This window comes from Mus pahari, chromosome 17 (assembly GCF_900095145.1).
Source record: "Mus pahari chromosome 17, PAHARI_EIJ_v1.1, whole genome shotgun sequence".
NCBI classification, from domain to species: domain Eukaryota; kingdom Metazoa; phylum Chordata; class Mammalia; order Rodentia; family Muridae; genus Mus; species Mus pahari.
Window position 1 is genome coordinate 12,920,280 of NC_034606.1, and position 23,351 is coordinate 12,943,630.

Genomic DNA, 23,351 nt, shown 5'->3' on the forward strand with positions numbered 1-23,351 from the left:
ATTTTGTTATTTGGAGGTCACATTGTATCTATAGAAATATATATGGACACATGTACATGTGGAATTAAACATGTTTTGAAATAAAGACAAATTGTTATGGAACTGAAAGACCAGGAAATATTCAGAACCCCTTGCACCAAGAATGTAGGTTAGCTGGTTCAGTGACCCTGTTCCAGGAACTGGCTAACCACAAAAGTTAGATTAAAATCTTGAGAACAATCTTGAAAAGCAGGGAGCTTCCCCCTTGTGATTTTTTAGTACCCCCTTGTGATTTTTCACTGGTATTTTCATCATTTTCCAAAAACACCCTCTTTCTACCCCCTTGGGTTGTGGGTTTTTTCCTTTAAATACACCCTTTCCCAGATACTTGGGGTCCACGGTCCTCCACCCCTGCATGGTGTAAGACCGTGGGCCCCAGAGTGTGCCTGGAATAAAAAGTCCTCTTGCGTTTTGCATCAAGGCCTTTTCTTGTGAATGATTTGGGTTGTTGCCATTCCTGAGTCAGAACCTGGGGGAGTCTTCACTTTGAGGGTCTTTCAGAACAAGGCAAAATAAGATTAAATATAAACTATTTTGCTTTGGATTCAACATTAATTTAGAAGAACATGAGCTTTATAAATAAAGTATATTTTTATATTATAAAAACTTTGTAGAATGTATGTTGTTCATACATTTTTTCCTCCCTTTACTGCACCAAAGTTCCTCTCCTTCACTCACCAAACTTCATATTTTACTGTGTCTTAAAACACACACTNACACACACACACACACACACACACACACACACACACACACACACACACAACCAAACGTTAAAAAAAAAAATCACACACAAATTTACAAAACAAAACAAAAAACACAAAACCCCTGCAGTTTATTAAATATTGGCTAAATATTTCAGATCATGCTTCCGAGTGTGGAGTGAGGTTGATATGTCCAATGTCTCTCAACTGAAGAAAATTCAAAAATCGGTTTTCTCTTTTATAGAAGCTATCAGTTTTCACATAATTTGGTCAGGGTTTAATCTTTAAGCCAACTTCAATTTCCCTATACTCTTAATTTTTCTGTTATAATATTGTGTGGATATTGTGCATATTGTCACAATTTATGTGTTCCCACCTAGATCCGGCTTGTTGTGTCTAAAATATTTTCTTTCCTTTGAGTTGTCTACCAACTTAATCTCTTACAATCAATTAATCTGCTTTTTCCCTTTGGATCTTTGAACTTTGTGGAAAGTCGTGTGGTTTAGATATTCCTTTTAGTGCTCAATAGTCCAAAGTCTCCCGTTCTCTTGATTTTGTTCAGTTGTAGATATCTGTGTTAATTGCCATCTACAGCCAGAGGTTCTCTGAAGAAGATACAGTGATTTGCTCATCAGTGGATACAAAGTTATGGGTATGAATCAATATATTTAACAGAATAATTGTACATCCCCTCCCCTCCAGAATCTATGACCTCTCTTGTTTCAGGTTGCTAGCACAATTGCTTGAGTGGATTTAGTCTTATGAAGTAAGCTTTAAAAGGTAGTTGAATATTCCAGTAATATTTTTACTACTATTGTACCTCTCTGTACATTTAGGTCACATGTCACTCCTGTAGCTGGTAACATCCATAGCTGGGTGAAACTGAAAATTTATTTTAATCTAGCAACATGACTTCTCTGGCAAGAGATAATATCCAAAGAACTTCTAGGTCAATGTGATCAGTTTGAATACAGACACACGATTTATCTCAGGAGACCAGGGCAGGCAGATCTCTGAGTACAAGTCTAGTCCTGTAGAGCAAGTTTCAGGTAAAGAAAAGCTTAGATCCTAGTGTGGTTGCACATGCCTTTAATTGAATCACTTAGGCTAGAGAGGCATACAGATCTCAGAGTTCTAGTCAATCAGTTTATTTGAGTTAGTGAGTTGAGACACAAGTGAAGACAGAGCAAGCAATAGAATAATAAGGAGCCAGAAGATTAGAATAGATTACCAGAGTTTGATATCAATGCAAAGCAATTCAGTGAGAAGTATAGAGAAGTCAGATTAAATCAGTTACCTTGAAGAGGATTTGGGGCTAGAATATCTAAATAGAGTCAGCCAGATAAATTTCAAAAAGAACTAGAAAGGCTGGAAATACTTTCAAGTAAGCATGTGAGACGTCAATCATATTAGGTAAATTAAAGATACTTTTATAAATGATAATTAGTTTTCTCCTCCAATAGAATGTATATCTCCCAAGACTATGACCACTTGTAAGCAGAGGTGAAGCTTCTAGCCAAGTCACACCAAAACTTTGTTTAAAATTCCTAATTTTAAATATTTTATTATTCCCCCCCAAAAAGATGCTTTATTTTCCAAAGAGATTTGGAAGAGAGAGACAGTAGGGAAGCTCAGAATGCCAATAATATATATGGAGATATGAAACTGGGGGTGGGAGATGGAGCTGACCCTCTAGAAAGTCACAGAAACCTGAGAGGTAAGAGACTATCGGGACTCAATGGGGGTGCCCATAGACAAAATACCCAACAAAGGAAACTCAAAGGGAACATGTCCAGTAGATAGACAAGGCCTCAAGTGGAGGGACAGTGTTATCAACCTACAGTCAAAAATTTTGACCCAGAATTATAGTGACAAAAATGGAAGAGACTGAAGAAAAGTTGGTCAAGTTACCAGCCTGATTTGGGATCCACACCATGGTGGGAAGGGGCACTACAAGGCCTGACACCATTACTGATGCCATGATGTGCTTACAGACGGGAATCAAGCATGTTTGTCCTCTGAGAGGCACTACAAGCAGCTGACTGAGAGAAACACAGATACTTAGACCCAACCATTGGATTGATGTCAGGGACTCCTAGGGTTAAAATAGGTGAGGGATTGGAGAAGTTGATTGGGAGGGTGGCTTCATAGGAAAACCAGCAGTCACAACTAACATCCCTGGATGCTCCCAGAGACTAATCCACCAACCAAGCAGTGTACATGGGCTGTTCAGAGGCTCCTGCACATACACATCAGAAGACTGCCTGGTTTAGCCCTAGTGGAACAAGATTTGCCTAATCCTTGAGAGACTTGAGTCCTTAGGGAAGGGGGAGTCCTGCTAGGGGTGGAGAGGAGGGAAACAAGGAAGAGAAGAAATGTGAAGAAAAAACTGTGGTAAGGTGGACCAGGAGGGGGCAATGGCTGAAATGTAAACATATATAAACATTTTAAAAATTAAACAGTAAGGTTTTTACCAAGATGATTAAATTGGGAAACATTACAAGGAAAAATGTCCACTGCATATTGGTCATTTATTAGGAAAAAAAAAAAAGGGCTATAGGCCATAGTTGAGGTGTGGCTTTTTGAAGGAAGTATATCACTGGACTTATATTAAGCCAGGCCCATCCCATTCTCTCTCTCTCTCTCTCTCTCTCTCTCTCTCTCTCTCTCTCTCTCTCTCTCTCTCTCTCTCTCTCTCTCTCTCTTCCCCCCGTCCTACCCTCTTGACTGCTACCACTGTCCCAATCATGATGCGTATAGACTACCTATCTGAAATTATAAGCAAATACTTAATTATATGTCTCCCTTTATATGTTTCTTTGATCATAATTTACCTTCACAACAATAGAAAAGTAACTAAGACACTAACTTTGAAATGCCATATCTATTTGTCTATGTATAATATACATTCATGCAACTCCAAATGTTATAAAACTGTGGTCTCATTTTATATTTGCATAATTAATAAAAAAAAGTCAACTAAATAAAAAGAAAACCATATTCATATTTTTCATTGGTAATGTTTAACCACAGATAGAAAGAAAAAGCTTATAACTTTTGGTAGTATAAGCTGTGGAAGCAAAGAAAGAGGGCATGGTTGAATAATGAGAGTGTCTGGATTATTAAGACATTCACCGCACTCCTCTTAGAGCAGATCTAGATGGCAAGTCAAGTCACAACATAGCATAGTATAGAACCAACTCCGATCTAAGGTATAAAATGTTCCTTATATAACAGAGGATCATGCCTAGTGAAATTTAAAAGAGGTAGAAAAGCATGGAACAAACTTGGTTTTCTAACCAACATTTTATCTCCAATGTTTTCTTTCAGTAACTCTATAAAGTTCAAATTTCCAAACAATTCTGGACTTTGGGGATGATCTTTGTCTTTTCAGAGTTTATATCCAGGGATAGAATTTCTGACTACAAAACTGCTTTATTTTCTTTGAAATATACACTTATACTCTAGAAGTTATGTACGACCTGAATACTCTAGACCACTTGTAGCCCAGAAAAATAGCTATAATTGTAAGTGAACATATTTAGAGATGATAATATCATATTCCAATGTCAACAAATTAGATATCCTTGTACTCCAGAATATTTATTTTATACAATAAGCTAGCTTCTATGAAATACAATTGTTTTGCACATATATGCATAAACACACACACACACACATACATTCTCCCACGGAGAATGGTCAACATGATGACTATTTTTTTTTTACAGCCTTCTAACTGTGGTTTCCAAAAGGTTAAAGAAATAAAACATCACCTTACCCTTTGCAATGTAGCACAAAATAGTCAATTAAAATAGAAAGAAATTCTTGCTTTCTAGGACTTCTTTTCCCATTTCTAAAAATGGTAAACTATTTATTTCTTCTAGGTTGTATGCAAGCAATTTTAGGTTACAATGTGAAACATTATGTTTGTTAAGTCAGTTAACATGGACAGCAGGAATAAAATTTTAAAAATTCTATTTATATTTACATATTTAATATTACTTATGGTTATTTGCAATAAAATAGGCTCTACTTTTTCCAAATTGGCTCATTAACATATTACCTTGATATAACTTCACTTATGGATTATATTTTATATGCTTTATTCCAAAAAATAGAATTTGAGGAAGGGTATGGTTATTAGCACTGGGCTAGTAAACATAATCAAATATAATTGAATCTTTTTGAAAGTATTATATTTTAGTTGCTTTACAGGTTTATACAGGCCTCCATTTATCTTTTAAAATTCAAGAAACACAGCATATTGACTTTTGTAAGTGGTTTAAGCGTAGTAAATCAGAAACAGCAGTAAAAACACTCTAGAAGGGAAATGAATTACATAAAAACAAAGATGATAGAAAACATCTCATCAGCTATAGTCTTTGGTTAAAAATAACATCTAAACTCAGGGTGAATTGAAGCCCATCTCACACAGGTATTTTCGGCTGACAAAATTCATCACAAGTAAAAGAGTAACAAAATCAGCTCAAAGAAACTATGTCAAAGGAAAACAATATAATACAAAAGCTATTTATATCATAATATGAGGTGAAATATGAAATAACTATTAAATTGAGATAAAAATCCGTATCATAAAATTGTATATTTTAATGCTCTTCACATTAACATTGATAGTACACAAGAAAAGACATCTATTGCATCTCATTGTAAAATAAAATTAAACAAGTGTGCTCAGTGGGGAAGACCAGGTTTGTATTGCATAACTTGACATTACTATTTGAAACTGAGCTTTGTGGCTGAGGATTTAAAGGAGGTTTGTAAGTCCAAAGATTCCTGAAGTCAATATTTCCTTTATTGTTCATTGAGTTACTATACGTGAAGAAGTCCTCTTTTTATATCAGTAATACCCTTTGCTCGGAGCTAGTACATTACAAAAGTATCTCTTGCAATTGTTCCAAACACTTGAAGATTCATGATTTAACTATTACTAACAAAGATCATTGCTCTAATTTATCACCAATATAAAAATCCAAAGAATGCATCCCTGCACCTCTACTTAGGTCATGCTATGGATACTAGGCTGACCTTGAATTCAAACACCAGATATTTGTCATCAAGGCCATTGATATTGAAAAGTGAGTCTTTAACATGAATTTTATGCTTTAAAAGTGATGCCTCATAAAAGAATTGTGAGTCACCCCCTGCCTCTCTCTCTCTCTCTCTCTCTCTCTCTCTCTCTCTCTCTCTCTCTCTCTCATTGTGTGTGTGTGTGTGTGTGTGTGTGTGTGTGTGTGAATGACCTATTGAACTCCATGGACTTGATCAATTTTAGCCATTATTTTATTTTATCCCATTAGGATTTTATTTAACAGAGTGAATATAGAGAAATCAGAGATACTGTTATTCAATTAACAAATACGGATAGAAATTTAACATTTGGCATGTGGATAAAAGAACAAAATATTATCTTATTACATTTTAAACCAAGCTTGCAAGAAATATAACCTCCCACAAGGAGAGTAGGAACGTGATATTTTAAGCCTGGGAAATCAATATTAGTGCAGAATGAATTAAGAAGAATTTACATCTGTTATAAAAGTATAATTTTGTCGACTTATACACATGCATTGCAAAGGACTGAAGAAGATAGGTGGAAGCATCAATTTTAATTAGTTATTGAGCTAAGTTTACCAAAAATATATTTCTAAGTAATTAAAGAATTTGGCGAGATAAGCACCTCTGGGGGTTTAAGAAATGAGACAAATTAAATAAGTCTGTAAGTGGTGAACAAGTTTGCTTGATTTTGACAACATACATAGTTTCAAGTTTCCAATTCTAGTGGAAAACACAGTGATGTACCCTGTGCTGTTCTTCTGAGATACATAATTATAAACACTTGGGCTGCTCACTTGTCATATCTCCCTGTGAGTTGTAACAATGTTATAGAATAAGAATTTCTTAGTGTTCAATTGAGTTCCATGTGCTCTCAGGTAAAATCCAAGCTGAGAAATCATGTTAGAGTGTGATATATCTTAGACTTATCATAGGGGTAAAATTCGCCATGGTTGTAATTTTTCATAATTTCATTTGAAAGTGTTTTTATTTTTGTATTTGCCTTTTAAAATAGATAGTTACTATATAGTTTTTCTGTGAGTGACAACTTCTAGAGACATTACTCTTTAAGAAATAAATTCCAAATGCTGGTTCTGATATGCTGGACTTGGTTCCAACATTTATTTATTTACTTTTCTTATTCTTTTGAAAATTTGCATATGCCAACCTCATGTAGACAGGGCTTTTACAGGGGACAGTAGTAAAAGGTTTTGCTTTGCCATTGTGTTTACTGTGTTGTTTACTTTTCATTAGAAACACAGTGAAGGTATGGCTAGGCTTCATCCTGGTGCTGGCCCTTGTTTTGAACGCTAAAGTCATTGTCAATTTGTTAACAGAGTAGGGTTTAGTGATTTTTCTAAAAGTGAAGTTCTTGGATCCTGTGAGTCTTAGAGATATATTCAATGATCACTAAATTCCAACAAATTTATCTAATTTCCTATGTATAATCATAAACTATTTCTCCTGTTTCTTTTGCTAATTATACGCATGTCTCCCAAGAGCAATGGCAGTAGTGAACTAATACTTTACATAGAACATGTTGTCACCAATATTTACTAGTAAATACTGGATTTTAAAATATCACATACCCAAAGAAACAAAAGTTGCTTTCAAAAATGTTTTGTGAAACATTACAATAATTAACTTTCAAATTTCTTGAGCTTTAAGTAAACATCTTTCAAATTATTCTTCATAAAGGACGCAGGAATGCAGGAATGCAGGAAAACTTATTCTGTTGCATGTAAAGTAAAATGGTTGGCTTGGCAAACACTGGTGCCAGTTTAATATGGAAGTTTAATTAGTTGATTTAATTAATAAATCAGCAGTAAAGAACAATCAACTAATGTACAGTCACATGCAGATTTTCACATTTGACAAACAGCCCCAAAAGCTTGTACAGCCTACATGTTTTATAGAGGGTAGCTTTTCTTGCTAATGAAATATTGTAATTTACATCCCAAATAACATTTTTGGAATTCATATCTGTTAGCAAGACATGAATGGATTTTTAATAATTTAAACCTCTTCAGAAGGCAAGTCATAATATAATTAATTCATCTAAATATTATAATTGTGCTTTTCAAGGTTTCAGTACTTAGATATTACATTATATCTTTATCATTTTCTATATCACAAAGAGAATCCTTTCATATGACTGACATATAAATTTCCATTTACCCATCTAAAGGCAAGTAGGTAGATGCTAAAATTTTTGCTATGAATAAACAGGAATATTCAGACTTTGTTGGATGCTGTCTTTCATTGTTTTGGATCTATTGTCAATAATGTTCAATTACTCATATAATAGGACTTTTTGTTTATCAAATAACATCTATGATAATTTTAATACTTGTTGCACTAGTTGTATTTCCTATCAGTACTGTGCAAGCAATTTTTGCTCTTTTCCCTCCACATCTATGCCAACTTCATTTTCCACTAAATTGCTGCTGTACTTTGGCTGGAATGAAATATGAGGCCAATATAGAATTGACTTTCATTTTCCTGAAAAAAAGGTGCTGATCATTTCTTTTCCTGTTTTATATCAAACATTGCTTGGACTAGTTTTGCGAAGTAGTATTCAAAGAACTTTCTTCATTGTTGACAAAATCATCAAGTCTGGTGGCCCTCATATTTCTGAGCTTGTGAAACATTTTTCTAAAGCTTTGTAAAACTAACTTGTTAAAAGTTATCTGCCTTTCTCTAGATTTTTCCCTTCACTCTGTGACTATTTACTTTGCTATGCTAAGGATTTCTAGTTTGCTGTGATAGCATTCATAATTTCATTCTTTATTTTATATGCTCTTAGTTTTCTATACATGAAGCTATTGTACATGTTTTTTCTTAATGTGACTGTGCTTTTGACTAAGATTTTAAAAGATTTTTGTTGATCTTAAGTTGAATTTTTTTAGAGTGAAAGATAGGTTCCAGTCTCAGATATCTGTATATGGACTTCCAATTTCCCCAGAAATATTTACTAAATATTATTTCCTTTGTTCATTTGGTGTGCATTTGAAATTTTGTCGAGTCAGTTGGCTAGAGCCACTTAGTTGTACTTGTGGGTATTCTATTTTTTCTGTGTTCATATGTAATTTAGTCAAATTTGATATTACTTGACCATGACTCCATCTTCCATTTTTTCACAATGTATTTTAAATTATCATTTGATTTTTTTGTATGTCACGTGTCTTTAAATTATCTTCTATTGTTCTTTAAAAATGTTCAGAAGTTGGAAAGATCTCCCATGCTCATACACTGTAGGATTGACATAAAAAAGTGACAATCCTTTAATCCCAGCACTTGGGAGGCAGAGGCAGGTGGATTTCTGAGTTTGAAGCCAGCCTGGTCTACAAAGTGAGTTCCAGGATAGCCAGAGCTACACAGAGAAACCCTGTCTCGAAAAACCAAAAAGAAAGAAAAAAGAAAAGTGACAATCTTACTGAATGAATTCTACAGATATAATAAATATAATGCCCAAGCTGTACATGGGGGCACACGCCTTTAATCCCAGCACTCGGGAGGCAGAGGCAGGCAGATTTCTGAGTTCGAGGGCAGCCTGGTCTACAAAGTGAGTTCCGGGACAGCCAGGGCTATACAGAGAAACCCTATCTCTAAAAACCAATAAATAAATAAATAAATAAATAAATAAATAAATAAATAAATAAATAAATATAATGCCCATCAAAATTCCAACACAATTCTTTACAGACCTTAAAAGTCAATACTAATCTTTATATGGGAAACAAACCTGAAATAGCTACAACAGCCATGTATAATAAAATTACCTCTGTAGTTATTACCATTCTTGATTCAATTTCTACTACACACATGTAGTTATAAAAACAACATGGTATTTGCATAAGACAGGATTATAAAGGAAACTGAATCAAAGACATAAGAATAAATTAAGAAATCTATGAATACCTCCTTTTTAAAACGAAGCCAGAAATACACAGTCAAAACTAGAAAGCATTGTCAAACAATAGTGGTGGTCTACCTGGATATTGGAACATAGAAAAATAAAAATAGATCCATTCTTATTACCCTTCACAAAACTCAAGTCAAAGTGGGTCAAAAACCTCAGCATAAAACCAGATACATTTAACTTTATAAAGGACATAAAAGGGAATATCCTTGAACTAAATAGCAGAGGAGACAATTTCCTGACCAGAACACCAATAGCATAATCTCTGAGTTCAATACTCCATAAATAGGAATTCATGAAACATATATGCTTCTGCAGAGCAAAGCCCATCAAAAGTAGGACTAAATGGCAGTCCACAAAATGGGAAAAGATCTTCACCAACTCTACATCTGATAGTGGGCTAATATCCAAAATATATAAAGAACTCAAGAAACTAGAGATTAATAAACTAAATAATCCAATTAAAAAATAAGAATAAATCTAAACAGAGAATTCTCAACAGAAGAATCTAAAATGCCTAAGAAGCAAAAAAATATTCACCACCCTTAGCCACCATGCAAATACAAATCAAACCTACTTTGAAATTCCACCTTACATTTTCAGAGTGTCTATGATTAAAAACCAAAAGTGACAGATCAGACTACCAAGGATATTTAGCCAGTAGTACCCACCTTCATTGTTGATAGGAGTAAATGTTGTACAGTCACTACAGAGCTAAGTATGGCAATTCCACAGAAAACTGGGAATAATTCTACTTCAAAACAGAGCTATAGAACTCTTGAGCATATATGCAAAAGACATTCCTACTACAGTGACACTTGCTCAATTATGTTCATAGCAGCTTTATTCATAATAGTCAGAAACAGGAAACAATATACATATCCCTCAATTAAAGAATAGATGAGAAGAACACCATATATTTACACAATAAACTCTTGCTTAGCTGGTTAAACAAACGGCATCATAAAATTTGTCCACAAATAGGTAGAATTTAGAAGAAAAGTATGGTAACCCAGACCCAGGAAGACAAACATGTTATCTAATCATTTATAACTGGGTATTAACTGTAAAGTAAAGGATAATCATTCTAGAATCCACAGATTCAGCAAGGCTAAGCAACAAGGAGTTCACAAATTGGGGGACACATGTATTTCCATGGGAAGTTGGGTATAGAATTAACTTTGTGGGTACAATCTTTGCAGATAGGGAAGGGGACATGAGTGAACCATTTGAGAGGACAGTGAAGAATGAGAGTACTGAGAGGGATGACTGAAATTGGAGGACACTTTGAGGGTGATGTGGAAAACTAATGTGGTAGAAACTTCCTGGAATATGTGGGTAACCCTATGTAAAACTCCCAGTGATTGGGATATAAGGAGCTCGAACCAGCCACCTTCTGTAACCAGGCAAGTCTTTCAATATTGGGACTGTAGTGGCATCAACCCAGTCATAAAACCGTACCCTTATAATTTTTCCTGTCTGCAATTTGTGATTGAGTGGCCAAATGAGTAATTGGTACAACTTAAGGTTCATGCCATGAATGGAAGCCTACAGCAGCTGATGCTCTCTGTTTCCAGGAAAGTGTCTGGATGCCGCAGAGACCTAGAGTAGGAAAAAAAGAAAAGAAAGAAAGAAAATGAAAAAAGAAAAGAAAAAGAAAAAGAACTACTTTCCAGAAATAGTAGATAGATAGATAGATAGATAGATAGATAGATAGATAGATAGATAGATAGATAGATAGATAGATGATAGATAGATAGATGATAGATAGATAGATAATAGATAGATGTGGGAACTAAAAGGGGGTCCAGGGGAATAAGGGAGAGGAAGGACCCATGCCCCGATAGAGTTCCACCTATGCTCTGGACAGGCAGATGTGGGAGGGCTGCCACATGCTTTCCACTCAGCCCTGGGTGGGCATCCGAGCCTCTGCCTTACTCTATGTGGGTGGACAAGGGGCAGCCCAGGCTGGGAGTCTCAGGGCTACTCCATGCAGCCCTGGTATTATGGGAGAGAGGGAAGAGAGGTTCCCACTCAGGCAAGAGTGAGCGCAGCGGTTCTTGATGAGCAAAGACTGTCTATGGTTTGAGAGTTTTATTATAGAGAGGCAGGTGGAAGAGAGAAGATAGAAAAGAGAGAGAGAAAAAAGACTAGAGAGAAAGAGAGATTAAGAGGGAGAGAGTGAGAAGAGAGGAGAGAGGAGAAGAGAAGACAAAGAGAGGAGAGAGGAGTGAGAGAAGTGAGAGGTAAGAGAACAAAGGAATGAGAGAGGGGTGAAAGAGGAGAGAAGACAAAGAGAGGACTGAGAGAGTGAGAATGAGGATTAAGAGAGCAAGGCAAGGCCAAGCAGCCCTTCTTAAGGTCTTTACTGTTGCTAGGTAACTGGGGAGGAGTTTAGCCTGAAGGTCAGAAGCTTGGGACATTGCTTACATGACTTTTAGCCATGCTTCTCTTGTATGGGCTGGGGGGGGGGGGCAGTAACTTAGTGAGGAGCCAGAGTTCCAGGAGCATGAGGGAACGCCTACCCTGTCATGTAGGTGAATTATGACCCTTCTGGGTTTCAGACCTCAGCTCGACTGGAGATCAGCTTGTCTGTGCATAGCCCAGTGCCCCACAGATAGATAGATAGATAGATAGATAGATAGATAGATAGATAGATAGATAGATAGATAGATAGATAGATAGATAGATAGATAGATTAAATGATTACTAATGATATTCTTCTTTACTCATATATTAGAGTCTAGTCCAATTATCATCAGAGAGCTTCATCAAGAAACTGATGGAAACAGATGGAGACTCATAGCCAAATATTATGGTAAGTTGGGGAATCTGTGGATGAGGAGGAAGTATTGTAGGAACCAGAAGTAGTCAAATACACCAGGAAAACTTGGCCCACAACATCAATTAAGCAAGGCTCATAGGCGCACACAGAGACTGAAGCAATAATTACAGGGCCTTTTTCCATCTAATTTACATCCTCTGTATATTTCTTACAATTGTGTAGCTTGGTGTTCTTGTGGAAGTCCAAACAGTGCGAGATGGGGTGGGCGTATTTTCTAACACTTTTGCCTGCTTTTGAGACACTTTTCCTCCTATTGGGTTGTGTTGTCCAACTTTGACATGTGAGTTTGTGCCCATTCTTATTGTAACTTGTTATTCCATGTTCAGTTGCTATTCCTGGAAGGAGTGGAAGAAGGAACAACTTGGGTCAGGATGTAATATATGGGACAAGAATTAAAAAAAAAATTTAAAAAGAATAAAAATTACCAGGACAATTTTTCTGAAGAATACTTACATCATGTGACTATTCTTGCAACACTATCTATGGTCAGCCGTGGACTTGAAAATTCCTTTGACTATTTAGTATCTTTACTTATTTACTTTTTAGACAGGGTCTTGCCATGAAATCTGACTATTCCTGAAACTCCTAATCCTATTTTTCTTTCCTCAAAGTTTTGTTTGTTTGTTTTATTCATGTATGCACAGTTTGCAGTGTTTGGGATCAAATTTATTATCTCATCCATGTGCTTTCAATATGTGTCTATAAATTTTATTTGAAATTAGAGTTATTACTATTTTTATTAAATGTACTCTGATCCCAGTCCTGGTTTTTTTACATGTTGTTTAAAAAACCAAGAGCAGAACAATCATTGCATTTGGTATTTAACTTATCTGGGTTTATTTTTAAGATATTTTGACATTTGGCACTTCTTGTAGAGAGAGATGGTCTACTGAGTTTTAGAGATAATAGAGTCTCTGAAAGGAGACTATGTTTGATGTATATAAACCAATCAACTCAGATGAAGTCTCATATCTCATCTGTATAAATTTCAGCAGACAATATTTTCTTTGTATTTTTTCGTTATTCAAAGATCTTGGCAATTAGGAACTACTTTTTAAATTTAGAGATCACAAAAAACATTCACACTAGAGAACCTAGATCCTTCTTGCTCTGCCCTGTTCAAATCTGTTTCCTTCCTTTCCACACCGTCTTCTAATCTACCTATTCCTGAATCGTCTGCTTCACAAAAACTAAATCCATTCCCTACATTGTCCTACCATGAATGTTACTTTTTTAGATTTTAGGAACTGTGAGTGAAAAGCAACCAGACAATAAAAAAATCAAACAATAAGAATGACAACGAAATCAACACTAACCATGAAATAAAAAAGGTGTCTTTTGTCACTTTCCTGCATTTTCTTTTGTGGCTGTACTGACAACAGTACACCAAATACAAGATGTGAAAACAAATGTAAGGCAAATTGATTTTAAGATTCTGTAATATCTTATTTAGTGAAATCTGTAAGTGCTTTGTTATTTTATTTTGTTTTTATACATTTCATATTCTTTTCTTTTGCTTTTGTTATATAGTGCCCAGAGTTTTGGCTTTTTGTTATTTCAAAAAAAAAAAAAATAGTGAATGTTCTACAGAGATGAAAGGAAATTTCTAGAGCATCTCCTATTTACTAAATGTTAATATTAAGCAGGACAGAAATTTTTCTTCGTTGAATTCAAATGATTTTAGATAGCAAATGTTTTTAAATGTTTATCAAACATTTTAAAATGAAATGAATGAACTCAGAGCAATATATAAAATATTAAAAATAGCCATATATATCTTGTTCCCAGAAGTGGTTTTAATAGATTACATCATAAATTAAATTATTTAAAAACATACAAATATAGTTCTAAAAGTCAAAATGTGACATAATGTGAATAAAATTACTTTCGAAAACAAGATATTTCCCTGTGCCCTTCACAGGTTTATGTCACATTTTTGTTTGGCTTTTAAATCAATCTGGTCCAATTTGAGTAGTGAGTCACAGGCTATATTCATTTTAGTAGATCTTGTAGAAAGCTGTATGCCAAATGTAGCATGAATTTAAAGGACACGAATATTAAAAGTAAAAGTTGAATTATACTCAAGGCATTTCCCTATTATGACAGTTACATAGCAATTTTTGCATGGTTAGAGAGCTTTATAATTATTTTAACTCTTAGTTTTTTTTCTACAACACCTATAGTTTTTATGACATTTCTACTAAAATAATCCTTAGAGAATTGACAAACAGAGCTTTTAAAGGAAGTTAATAAGTTTAACTAAGAATAGGTATGTAATCAATATTAATGAATATAAAAATGTTGACAATGGTCCTTCATAATAATATTTGACAGAGTATTTAATATATAAGTAGCAAAAATTCTTGCATAACTGAGGGAATTTTAGATATGCCTAGAAAAAAATGTTATGTACATATGAAAGTCGTGTACATGTACACATAAATACACTCACCACACATATGCATACATTTACATCTATCTATCTATCTATCTATCTATTATCTATCTATCTATTATCTATCTCTTTCTCTGTGGGTTTGTGTATATGTATTTGTGTGTATGATTTGTGGTTATGAATTAAGTACTTTGAAAACTATGTCATCAGGGAAAATTTGATGGCTTCAATTAAAGGCATCTTTTTCAATTTTTTAAGGTATTCTTTGAAATATAAAACTCATGGCAACTCTATAATTAAGATGCTCAATTTTCAGAAGCATAGATTTCTCTGCTACAGCATATAAATATTATGTATTTATCACTATCTTCCTTGAAATTTAGGTATAGTCCTTTAAGTTTCCTATAACAGGCCATATATTCTCTCTACTATTAATATGAAGCACTATCTTCAGGAAAAAGATATCATTGCCATAATTTTTCATTTCCACTCCATCACAAATCTTCATCTCCAGTGTCAAAGGCAAATCAATAATCTTCTGATGGCAATTTGACCTCTAAGGCATTTGACACAAAATGTCTAAATATAGATATCAGTAAATGTTCCATTGTAGACATTTTCCTAGAGTTTCAACATCATTTTGCATACCAGATCCATAACCGCAGACATGGGAAAGACAAGAAAGTCAACATATTAGTGCCTGTTTCCTGCTGAAACACAAGTCCTATTCATAAAATAGTCATCATCTCTTATCCTCAGTCTCTTCTTCCTAATACAAATAAGACAGCAATACATATTATTTTTTAAAGTTTGTATTGAAAATAACAGAATGTGACACAGTTCTGTAAATATTATAGTTCTTTAGGGACTTCATCCTTTACCAAACATTTTCTTAAATAAATAAATCGACTTCCATCACTGTAGTAAAATATTCAAATCTACATTAGCCAAGAAGATGTTAAACCTAACATTGATTAATGCATTTGTTGAGGGCAAAATAATTTATGTATTAGAAAAATCAAGCAGAAAATATAATGTTTACAACTGATAGATTATGTGTTAAAATTTTTATATTTAAATTTTTATATATAAGGCATATGGTTAATGACTGTGTTGCTTAAGAAGTTGAATGATACATTCATAGATTATTCAGCAAGATCTGACACAAAAATTTGAACACATGGCTGCTCTGAAAAGGACTCACATCCAAAGACCTACTAGATCTGTGTGATCAAGTTGCAATGACATAGCTTTAACCCCTCTTGCTGTAATAAAGACATGTGCTTATTATTATATTCTTTAATCCCAAATAATGCATGTAAAATTAGTTTGTAGAAAGAAGTCGCCATGTTTGAAAATGAAGTCTAATAGGTGCAGACAAAGTGATGAATCAGAGAAAGATTTCAGAGAGTAGGTTAGAAATACAGTATATCCAACTTTCACAAGAACAGACAGGAAAAAAAGACTTAAGAGAGCAGGAGAGAGAGAGAGAGAGAGAGAGAGAGAGAGAGAGAGAGAGAGAGAGAGAGAGAGAGAGTTTAACCGGGACAGTTTTACAGAGGTATGATCCATATTAAGACAGAACAAGCCAGAGGATAAGAAGGACCCAGATTAGACCAAATTGCAAGAATTAGTTTCAGGTCTAGCAGAGCAATTCAGTCACAATTAATGGAGGCCCAGTTTGAAGCAGTCAATTTGAAAAGAAGTTTGGGTCAGCACTGGTGAGTTTAAACAGCAAACTAGATATCAGAAAGATCTGGAAATGATAAGCTTATTCATCAGTAAGCTTCTGAGATGACAATTACATCTGGTAACATTTCACATAGGATAAGAAATGTAAAAGACATTGTTCTAAGTGACTCTGGTGAAAAGAAGCTATTTGGTTGTGAGCCTTGACCTTAACCAATGAGCGATCTCTACCATGCCTCTAAGATGTGGCACAAAGCTTGTGTAAGTGATCAAACAATATCTTATTGGATTTAAGGGGTGAACCAATTCCCTATATTATTTAGGTGACCAAACGTTTGAGATTAGATAGCCTAGAGACCTAGTGGGAAACAAAATACTACTCTTATGCTAACAAAGCCTTAAGTAACTATTAACAGCATTTTGGTATACTAATAAATCAGTTCTTTTTTCAGGAATCAAAAAAAAAATTTTTTAAGTTAATTAAAAAAAAAAAAAAAAAAAAAAGCTTCTCCCACAGCAGTTGGCAACAAACCCAGAGACCCATTGTTGGACAATGTGCAGAGAGTGAGAAAAATTTGAACACCCAGCCCTAAATTGATATCTCTACCACATTCCTCTCTTTAGGAGTAGGAAAACAAAAAGCGGGTTAAAAGAGTGTCTGAGATCAAGGAGACTGAGGATACCAAGAAACAAGGCCTTCTGAACACACTAGGACCTGGCAGCATGCATGGGGCCTGTATAAGATAAGAAGTGGATACAAGATCCCATCCCAGAAACTATCTGCATTTGATAACCATCCACCCACTAAAAAAATTAGGTTTCTATAATGGAGTCTCACTGGCTATACAAACCTCTCTTAAATCCAGGCCCTATGCCCAGCATTAGTCAGTCAACACAAAACAAACTCAATGGCATCTTTAGAGGATCTTTGCTTCATAATGCATCATTAGTGTGTTTATTTTATTTTATTTTTATGCTTTTTCTTTGTTTATTTATTTATTGTTGTTCCTTCATGTCCCTTATATATTATGGGTTACAGGTTGTTTCTATATGGGATTACTGTGTATCTGTGTCTATGTGTACTTTTTATGGCATTTCTTTGATTATTCTTCTGTTTATTTGTCTTCTAATATAATTTGTTTTATTTTATTTTATAATTGGTCTTTGGATGCCTATTTGTTTGCCAAGGTGTGAAAGAAAGGTTATGGATTCAGATGGAAGGGAAATAATAAGAAATTGCTTAGAGGATGGAAAAGTGTAAAAGAGAATACTGCTATTTTAAAAAGTTTATTTACAAAAAAAACTACACAAAAAAATAAATTTTTAAAAGAGAGAAAAGCTTTTTTACTACAGTAATTAAATGAAATTTATTATCCCCTGACTCTACCAAAAATATTGGAATTATCTTAGAAGTTGGGAAATGCTCATTAACTTAGTAGAAATTAATTAGGTGATTGGTTTTGGGATTGATTGTGTTTTCTAAATCAATGAGAGATGTGAGTATCTTCAGGTTCTTAAGATCTTGAGAGAGGTATTACTGCCTTTTTTGAGAAAGATAATACCTGGGAAGTTTAAAGAGAGTGGATTGATGTTATTCTTTGAACTTTCACTTTTTGAACATGACTGAATCATTATGAATAAATGATTATGGGAATTGAATAGCTAGTAAGTGAAACAATTCAATAAAAATTTATCTAAGTAAACAGTAGAGTAAAACATATACATTTTTATGTTAAAAACTGATCAGTGACTAGCATATGAAAATTGCATGCATTTTTTTGTTCAGTTTCTAAGGTTACTATTTGTGATAATATGTAAAATTTCTCAATTTCAACCTCTAAATCTGTATTCTTCACCCTTATGTGGGTGGAGAGACTTGGTTAATGCCTATGGTCTAGCTGAGAAAGAATATATTAAAGCATTTAGATTAATAGAAATATTTTCTAGGCATTGGGAATCAGAGTACTCTAGAGAAATGAAAAACTAAGAAAGAATATATATTCACAACTTCTTTCTCAAGGAATATTTTATTCATCTAGCAACCAAACTGGAAATTGAGATTGTAGATCTTACAACTGCAAATACTGTTGCTGGAGAAAGGTCTTATTGGCAGAGAAATGATAGGCTACATGAAAGGAATGGAAGCTTTTGCATTGAATATTTGAGAGTAACATAATCTCTGTATGGTAGCTGAGTTATAGTAGATGTAAAGAAAAATATGAGTTATACTAACTTTTATAGACAATATGCGAACAAAAAATAGAGAAGTAGATTTGAATAAACCTTTGAATTCAATTAAATACTTGTAAAGATGTGTGCAGATATCTACTGAAAAAAATGAATATACATGTTGAATGACAAAGAAATAAAACAAATGCTTTTTCTCTGAGGGAATTTAATACCTCACAGTCTGGAACTCAAACAAAACCTCAAATTTATGGTGCACTGATGTCTTCGCAGGGGTCTGAGTTAGATTTGGTGTTGAAATTTTACAAGAACTTGAGATAATATTTTATAAATGAAGAATACTATAGCCAAAATTAAAAGAAAGGATAGAAAAAAATATTTGTAACTGATTTTTATAAATGACTAAGATGAAATTGTACAGGAAAGGCTGCAATATTTAATTAGCAGTGAGCTAGGAAAGAAAAAACAGATTTGATTGTGGGGTTGTCTTAATGAGAAATCACATATCAGGACTCTTGGTCTTCTACAGAAGAACAAACTTATGAGAGTGTTAGTTACATATCTTAATGGTATGCTGTGGCCCGGGTGGGTAATGCAAATGGATTAATAATAGACTTATTTGATAATTTAAAAAACTATAAAAAGCTTTTATGTGGAAAATTTCCCTAAATCTCTTAACTTGTAACATAACAGAGCCTAAATAGAGGTGAACACACCATCAAAGTGACATAGTGGTAATCCTATGTTTCTTTATTCTGTGAAAATATGGAAATGAATACAGGGAGAGTCAGAATGAGAATTTCATAAGGGCACATAATTTCTAAGTTCATAGCAAATAACATAGCTTGAAAATTATTCTTCCAAACAGCTACTGAACTTTGAAAATGCTTCTAATACTACCTGAAAGAGCTGATGTATTAGTGATATGTGTGTAAAAGAATAAATTGTTTGGATACTTGAGAAAAACAAGAACACTATCAGATTATAATATTTAATAATTAAATATGAGAAATGCTGAAATATTTAGATTCTATTGCTACAGTTTTTGCATCATAACATTTAAACTTTCCCCTTTAAGCAAATCAAACTAAAAGGGGAAGTATATAAAGATGTACAAAAACCCATTCTTAGAAAACATATATTGCTGGGCAGTGCTGGCACACTCCTTTAATCCCAGCATTTGGGAGGCAGAGGCAGGTGGATTTCTTAGTTCAGGCCAGCCTGGTCTACAGAGTGAGTACCAGGACTGCCAAGAGTACACAGAGAAACCCTGTCTCAAAAAACCAATATATATATATATATATATATATATATATATATATATATATATATATTCCTTGCTTCTGTTGTAGAAATATACAAAACTTAAAGAAAATATCTAATAGAAAAAACAGAAGACACAGGTAAAGGAATAAATTAATTTTCAAAGGTAATTGGTAACATTTTCACTAATTGTATGGCACATATAATCTCACATTATTTCAAGGAGACCGTGGCCAGAAACGTGTTGCCAAAAGAAGTAGAAAGATAGAGGAAGAAAAAGAAATGTATAGTATAGAAACACAGTCATATGATGAAGGCTGGCTATGGACAGCAAGATCTGTTTTTATATATCATGGGAAAATATGTAAACAATCAAGTGTTGTGCAGGAGTATTGTGATATTGTGGAAAATAAAGTTAGTAGATGCATATGCAATCAGGGAATGATACAAAGATAAATATAATGGAAATCCAAAACTGTAGGGGTGGTACTGATGCTAAGGTCCTGTTCCCCTATTGGTTTTTGATCTATCTGTAAAGAAGCCATATGTCAATTTCTTGGTGGAAGGAATAGACAGGATTTCTGGGTCCCCACAGGCAAGAGACAGACAGAAGAGAGAGAAAGGGAGCATTCAGCATGCTTTGGAGAGAAAAAAGCTAACCAGTCATGTGAAATCTTGAACAGAGCAACCATAGGAGGCTTATATGAGCAGGAGGTTGGAAATATTTAGCTAGGACTAAAGGTAACTGACCAACTAAAGTTTAGGGCAGATTTAGGGTGCTGAGCTAAGAGCATTTATGAGGGCACACTAGCCTTGAGAGATTAATAATGCCACCAATTGATCTAAAATTGCAAGTTGAAATTGAGCAATGTGTGTGTGTCAGTGTTTTTCATTCATGGTTCCAATATTCTCTGAACAGGGACTGGTAACATGGCCTGTGTTCACAGTTAAGACAGCTAAACACTCAACTAACATAGATGGAGGAACCAAGGTAATCCATGACAAAACCAAATATACACAATATCTTTTCACAAATCCAACCCTTCAAAGGATAATAAAGGGAAAACTCTAACATAAGCAGGAAGCTATGCTCTAGAAAAAGCAAAAAGTAATCTTTCAACAAACCTAAAAGAAGGTATCCAAATGAACAGAATCATAACTCTGACAACAAAAATAATAAGAAGCAACAATTACTTTTACTTAATATCTCTTAATATCTATGGACTCAATTCACCAATAAAAAGACATAGACTGATGGATTATATAAATAGGACCCAACATTTTGCTGCATGCAGGAAACACACATCAGTGACAAAGACAGATTCTACCTCAGAGTAAAAGGCTAGAAAACAATTTTCCAAGGAAATGGTTCCAAGAAACAGACTGGAGTAGCCATTCTAATATCAAATAAAATCAACTTTCAACATAAAGCTATCAAAAAAGACAAGGAGCGACACTTAACACTCATCAAAGGTACAATCTATCAAGATGAACTCTCAATTCTGAACATCTATTCTCCAAATGCAAGGGCATCCACATTCAAAAAAAAAAACCTTTACTAAAGGTCAAACCACACATTTCACTGCATACAATAATAGTGGGAGACTTCAACACCCAACTCTCTTCAATGGAAACATCATGGAACACAAACTAAAGAGAGAAACAATGAAACTAAGAGGAGATACGAAACAAACGAATTTAACAGATATCTATAGAATATTTTGTCCAAAATCAAAAGGACATACCTTCTTCTAAGCACCTCATGGTACCTTCTCTAAAACTGACCATATAATCAGTCACAAAACAGAACTCAACAGATACAAAGTTATTGAAATAATCCCATGCATCCTATCAGATCACCACGGTCTAACACTTCTCTTCAATAACAACATAAAATATAAAAGCCCACATACATCTTGAAGCTGAACAATACTCTACTCAATGATAACTTGGTCAAGGAAGAAATAAAGAAAGAAATTAAAGACTTCTTAGAGCTTAATGAAAATGAAGCTATACCATACCCAAACTTATGGCACACAATGAAAGCAATCCTATAGAGGAAAACTCATTGCTTTGAGTGCCTCCAGAAAGAACTGGGTAAAGCATATAGAAGCAGCTTGACAGCATACCTAAAAGCTCTAGAACAAAAAGAAGCAAATTCACCAAAGAGGAATAGATGGGAGGAAATAATCAAAATCAGGGCTGAAATCAACCAAGTTGAAACAAACAAACAAACAAACAAACAAAACTATTTAAATAATCAGCCAAACCAGGAGCTAGTTTTTTGAGAAAATCAACAAAATAGATAAACACTTAGGGAAACTAACTAGAGGGCACAGGGATGGTATCCTAATTAACAAAATCAGAAATGAAATGAAGACCCAATAACAGAATGTGAGGAAATCCTAAACATTATCAGATTCTACTACAAAAGCCTATACTCAACAAAACTGGGAAAGATGCATGAAATGGACAATTTTCCAGACAAATATCAGGTACCAAAGTGAAATCAGGAACAAATTGGCAATTTAAACAGTCCCATATCCCCTAAATAGAGACAGTCATTAATAGTCTCAAAAAAAAAAAAAAAAAAAAAAAAAAAAAAAAAAAAAAAAAAAAAAAACCTAAAAAAAAAAAAAAAAAAAAAGCCCAGGACCAGATGGGTTTAGTGCAGAGTTCTATCAGACCTTCAAAAAAGATCTAATACCAATACGCCTCAAACCATTTCACAAAATNGCCACAATTACTCTGATACCTAAGCTACACAAAGGCACCAACAAAAAAAGAGTACTTCAGACCAGTTTCCCTTATGAATAGCAAAGCAAACATATTCAATAAAATTCTTGGTAACCGAATACAAGAACACATCAAAATGATCATCCATCATGATCAACTAGGCTTCTTTCAAGGGTTGCAGGGTTGTTTCAACATATGGAAATCCATCAGTGTAATCAATGTATATAAGAAATTCAACAAGAAAACCACATGATAATCTCATTAGATGCCAAAAAAGCATTTGACAGAATCCTACACCCCTTAATAATAAAAGTCTTGGAAAGATCAGGAATTCAAAGCCCATAACTAAACACATCAAAAGCCATATGCACTAAACCAGTAGGCAAAATCAAACTAAATAGAGAGAATCTTGAAGCAATCCCACTAATATCAGAGACTAGACAAGGCTGCCCATTGTCTCCTTACCTATTGAATATAGTACTTGAAGTCCTAGCC